This window comes from Equus caballus, unplaced genomic scaffold (assembly GCF_041296265.1).
Source record: "Equus caballus isolate H_3958 breed thoroughbred unplaced genomic scaffold, TB-T2T haplotype2-0000437, whole genome shotgun sequence".
Lineage (NCBI taxonomy): Eukaryota > Metazoa > Chordata > Mammalia > Perissodactyla > Equidae > Equus > Equus caballus.
This window is the reverse complement of record NW_027222394.1, coordinates 9,756,255-9,762,350: the sequence shown is the minus strand read 5'-3', so window position 1 is coordinate 9,762,350 and position 6,096 is coordinate 9,756,255.

The following is a 6,096-nucleotide window of genomic DNA, read 5'->3' as shown; positions in this document are numbered from 1 at the left end:
CCACCTGCTCGACTCACCGGTACCACCTCCCTGCCACGCCAAAATCACCTGCTGGGTATGCCAGAACCACTTGGCGGACACTCCGGAATCATCTGCCGGACATGCCGGAACCAGCTCTCAGACACACCAGAACCAAGTGCCGGAGACGCCGGAAGCACCTGCCGAGCATGCCGGAGCCACCTGCTCGACTCGCCAGAAACACCTGCCGGACACGCCAAAATCACGTGCCGGTTATGCCAGAACCACCTGGCGGACACTACGGAATCACCTGCCGCGCATGCCGGAACCACCTCTCAGACGTGCCGGAAGCACGTGCCAGACACGCCGGAAACACCTACCGGACAGACCGGAACCACCTGCCAAGAACGCCAGAGCCACCTGTTCGACTCGCTGGAACCAACTGCCGGACAGGCCAATATCAACTGCTGGCTATGCCAGAACCACCTGGGGGACAGTCCGGGATCACCTGCCAGCCATGGCGGAACCACCTCTCAGACGTACCAGAACCACCTGCCGGAGAAGCTGGAAACACGTCCTGGACAGACTGGAACCACGTGACGGCCATGCCTGAACCACCTGCTGAGCACGGCGGAACCACCTGCCGGACACGCCAAAATCACCTGCGGGCTACGCCAGAACCACTTGGACGACTCTCCGAAATGACCTGCCGGGCATGTTGGAACCACCTCTCAGACGTGCCAGAAGCACGTGGCGGACAGTCCGGAATCACCTGTTGGGCATACGCAACCACCTCTGACACGTACCAGAACCACGTGCCGTGCACACCGGAACGACCTACCGGACAGACCGGATTCCACTTTTGGGCATGCCGGAACCACCAGTCAGATGTGCCAGAAACACGTGCCGGAGACGCCGGAAGCACCTGCCGAGCATGTCGCAAGCACCTGCTCAACTCGCCTGAACCACCTGCCGGACACGCCAAAATCACCTGCCCGCTACACCAGCACCACTTCGGGGACAAGCCGGAATCACGTGAGGGGCATGCCGGCACAGCCTCTCAGACTGAACCTCGTGCCGGACACCACAGAACCACCTGCCGGACAGACCGGAACCACCTGCCGGACACGCCGGAACCACCGGCTCGACCCGCCGGAACGACCGCTGGACATGCCAAATCACCTGCCGGCTACGCCGGAAACACTTGGCGAACACTCCGGAATCACCTGCCGGGCATGCCGGAACCACCTCTCAGATATGCCAGAACCACGTGCCAATGACCCCAGAAGCACCTGCCGAGCACGCCGGAACCACCTGCTCGACTCGCCAGAACCACCTGCCGGACACGCAAAAATCACCTGCCGGCTACGCCACAACCAGTTGGGGAACACTTCGGAATCACCTGCCGGGCTTGCTGGAACCACCTGCCGGTCATGCCAAAATCACCTGCCAACTACGCCAGTACCACTTGGCGGACACTGTGGAAACACCTGTCGGGCCGGCCGGAACCACATCTCAGACGTGCCAGAACCATGTGCATGAGATGCTGGAACCACACTCCGAACACACGGAAAACACCTGCCAGACCCGTCTGAACAACCTGCCGAGCACGCCGGAGCCACCTGCTCGACTCGCTGGAACCACCTGACGGACAGGCCAATATTAACTGCTGGCTATGCCAGAACCAACTGGGGACGGTCCGGAATCACCTGGCAGCCATGGCGGAACCACCTCTCAGACGTACCAGAACCTCCTGCCGGAGAAGCTGGAAACACGTCCTGGACAGTCTGGAACCACCTGCCGGCCAAGCCTGAACCACCTGCCAAGCACAACGGAACAACATGCCGGACACGCCAAAATCACCTGCGTGTTATGCCAGAACCACTTGGAGGACTCTCTGGGATGACCTGCCGGGCATGCCGGAACCACCTCTCAGACGTGCCAGAACCATGTGGCGGACAGTCCGGAATCAACTGTTGGGCATGCGCAACCACCTCTGAGACCTACCAGAACCACATGCCGTGCAGGCTGGAACCACCTACCGGACAGACCGGAATCACCTTTCGGGCATGCCGGAACCACCTGTCAGATGTGCCAGAAACACGTGCCGGAGACGCCGGAAGCACCTGCCAAGCACGTTGGAACCACCTGCTCAACTCGCCTGAACCACCTGCCGGACATGCCAAAATCACCTGCCGACTATGCCAGAACCACTTGGCGAAAACTCCGGAATCACTTGCCAGGCACGCAGGAACCACCTCTCAGACATGCCAGAACCCCGTGCCAATGACCCCGGAAGCACCAGCCGAGCACGCCGGAACCACCTGCTCGACTCGCCAAAACCACCTGCCGATCATGCAAAAATCACCTGCCGGCTACGCCACAACCAGTTGGTGAACACTTTGGAATCACCTGCCAGGCTTGCTGGAACCACCTGCCAGTCATGCCAAAATCACCTGCCAACTACGCCAGAACCGCTTGGCGGACACTGCGGAAAAACCTGTCTGGCCGGCTGGAACCACATCTCAGACGTGCCAGAAACGTGTTCATGAGATGCTGGAACCACACCCCGAACAGACGGATACCACCTGCCAGAACTGCCTGAACCACCTGCTGAGCACGCCGGAACCACCTGCTCGACTCACCGGTACCACCTCCCTGACACGCCAAAATCACCTGCTGGGTATGCCAGAACCACTTGACGGACACTCCGGAATCATCTGCCGGACATGCCGGAACCAGCTCTCAGACACACCAGAACCAAGTGCCGGAGACGCCGGAAGCACCTGCCGAGCATGCCGGAGCCACCTGCTCGACTCGCCAGAAACACCTGCCGGACACGGCAGAATCACCTGCCGGTTATGCCAGAACCACCTGGCGGACAGTCCGGGATCACCTGCGAGCCATGGCGGAAGCACCTCTCAGACGTACCAGAACCACCCGCCGGAGAACCTGGAAACATGTCCTTGACAGACTGGAACCACGTGACGGCCATGCCTGAACCACCTGCCAGACACGCCAAAATCACCTGCGGGCTACGCCAGAACTACTTGGACGACTCTCCGAAATGACATGCCAGGCATGTTGGAACCACCTCTCAGATGTGCCAGAAGCACGTGGCGGACAGACCGGAATCAACTTTTGGGCATGCCGGAACCACCAGTCAGATGTGCCAGAAACACGTGCCGGAGACGCCGGAAGCACCTGCCGAGCACGTCGCAACCACCTGCTCAACTCGCCTGAACCACCTGCCGGACACGCCAAAATCACCTGCCCGCTACACCAGCACCACTTCGGGGACAAGCCGGAATCACGTGAGGGGCATGCCGGCACAGCCTCTCAGACTGAACCTCGTGCCGGACACCACAGAACCACATGCCGGACAGACCGGAACCACCTGCCGGACACGCCGGAACCACCGGCTCGACCCGCCGGAACGACCGCTGGACATGCCAAATCACCTGCCGGCTACGCCGGAAACACTTGGCGAACACTCCGGAATCACCTGCCGGGCATGCCGGAACCACCTCTCAGATATGCCAGAACCACGTGCCAATGACCCCGGAAGCACCTGCCGAGCACGCCGGAACCACCTGCTCGACTCGCCAGAACCACCTGCCGGACACGCAAAAATCACCTGCCGGCTACGCCACAACCAGTTGGGGAACACTTCGGAATCACCTGCCGGGCTTGCTGGAACCACCTGCCGGTCATGCCAAAATCACCTGCCAACTACGCCAGTACCACTTGGCGGACACTGTGGAAACACCTGTCGGGCCGGCCGGAACCACATCTCAGACGTGCCAGAACCATGTGCATGAGATGCTGGAACCACACCCCGAACAGACGGAAAACACCTGCCAGACCCGTCTGAACAACGTGCCGAGCACGCCGGAGCCACCTGCTCGACTCGCCGGAACCACCTACCTGACATGCCCAAATCACCAGCCGGTTATGCCAGAACCAGTTGGCGGACACTCCGGAATCATCTGCCGGACATGCCGGAACCAGCTCTCAGACACACCACATCCACGTGCCGGAGACGCCGGAAGCACCTGCCGAGCATGCCGGAGCCACCTGCTCGACTCGCCAGAAACACCTGCCGGACACGCCAAAATCACCTGCCGGGTACGCCAGAACCACCTGGCGGACACTCCGAAACCACCTGTCGCGCATGCCGGAACCAACTCTCAGACGTGCCGGAAGCACGTGCCGGACACGCCGGAATCACCTACCGGACAGACCGGAACCACCTGCCGAGCACGCCGGAGCCACCTGTTCGACTCGCTGGAACCACCTGCCGGACAGGCCAATATCAACTGCTGGCTATGCCAGAACCACCTGGGGGACGGTCCGGAATCACCTGCCAGCCATGGCGGAACCACCTCTCAGACGTACCAGAACCACCTGCCGGAGAAGCTGGAAACACGTCCTGGACAGTCTGGAACCACCTGCCGGCCAAGCCTGAACCACCTGCCAAGCACAACGGAACAACCTGCCGGACACGCCAAAATCACCTGCGTCTTATGCCAGAACCACTTGGAGGACTCTCCGGGATGACCTGCCGGGCATGCCGGAACCACCTCTCAGAAGTGCCAGAACCATGTGGCGGACAGTCCGGAATCACCTGTTGGGCATGCGCAACCACCTCTGAGACGTACCAGAACCACATGCCGTGCAGGCTGGAACCACCTACCGGACAGACCGGAATCACCTTTCGGGCATGCCGGAACCACCTGTCAGATGTGCCAGAAACACGTGCCGGAGACGCCGGAAGCACCTGCCAAGCACGTTGGAACCACCTGCTCAACTCGCCTGAACCACCTGCCGGACATGCCAAAATCACCTGCCGACTATGCCAGAACCACTTGGCGAACACTCCGGAATCACTTGCCGGGCATGCAGGAACCACCTCTCAGACATGCCAGAACCCCGTGCCAATGACCCCGGAAGCACCAGCCGAGCACGCCGGAACCACCTGCTCGACTCGCCAGAACCACCTGCCGATCACGCAAAAATCACCTGCCGGCTATGCCACAACCAGTTGGTGAACACTTTGGAATCACCTGCAAGGCTTGCTGGAACCACCTGCCAGTCAAGCCAAAATCACCTGCCAACTACGCCAGAACCGCTTGGCGGACACTGCGGAAACACCTGTCGGGCCGGCCGGAACCACCTCTCAGACGTGCCAGAAGCACGTGGCGGACAGTCCGGAATCACCTGTTGGGCATACGCAACCACCTCTGACACGTACCAGAACCACGTTCCGTGCACGCCGGAACCACCTACCGGACAGACCGGAATCAACTTTTGGGCATGCCGGAACCACCAGTCAGATGTGCCAGAAACACGTGCCGGAGACGCCGGAAGCACCTGCCGAGCACGTCGCAACCACCTGCTCAACTCGCCTGAACCACCTGCCGGACACGCCAAAATCACCTGCCCGCTACACCAGCACCACTTCGGGGACAAGCCAGAATCACGTGAGGGGCATGCCGGCACAGCCTCTCAGACTGAACCTCGTGCCGGACACCACAGAACCACCTGCCGGACACGCCGGAACCACCGTCTCGACCCGCCGGAACGACCGCTGGACATGCCAAATCACCTGCCGGCTACGCCGGAAACACTTGGCGAACACTCCGGAATCACCTGCCGGGCATGCCGGAACCACCTCTCAGATATGCCAGAACCACGTGCCAATGACCCCGGAAGCACCTGCCGAGCACGCCGGAACCACCTGCTCGAGTCGCCAGAACCACCTGCCGGACACGCAAAAATCACCTGCCGGCTACGCCACAACCAGTTGGGGAACACTTCGGAATCACCTGCCGGGCTTGCTGGAACCACCTGCCGGTCATGCCAAAATCACCTGCCAACTACGCCAGTACCACTTGGCGGACACTGTGAAAACACCTGTCGGGCCGGCCGGAACCACATCTCAGACGTGCCAGAACCATGTGCATGAGATGCTGGAACCACACCCCGAACAGACGGAAAACTCCTGCCAGACCCGTCTGAACAACGTGCCGAGCACGCCGGAGCCACCTGCTCGACTCGCCGGAACCACCTACCTGACATGCCCAAATCACCAGCCGGGTATGCCAGAACCACTTGCCGGACACTCCGGAATCATCT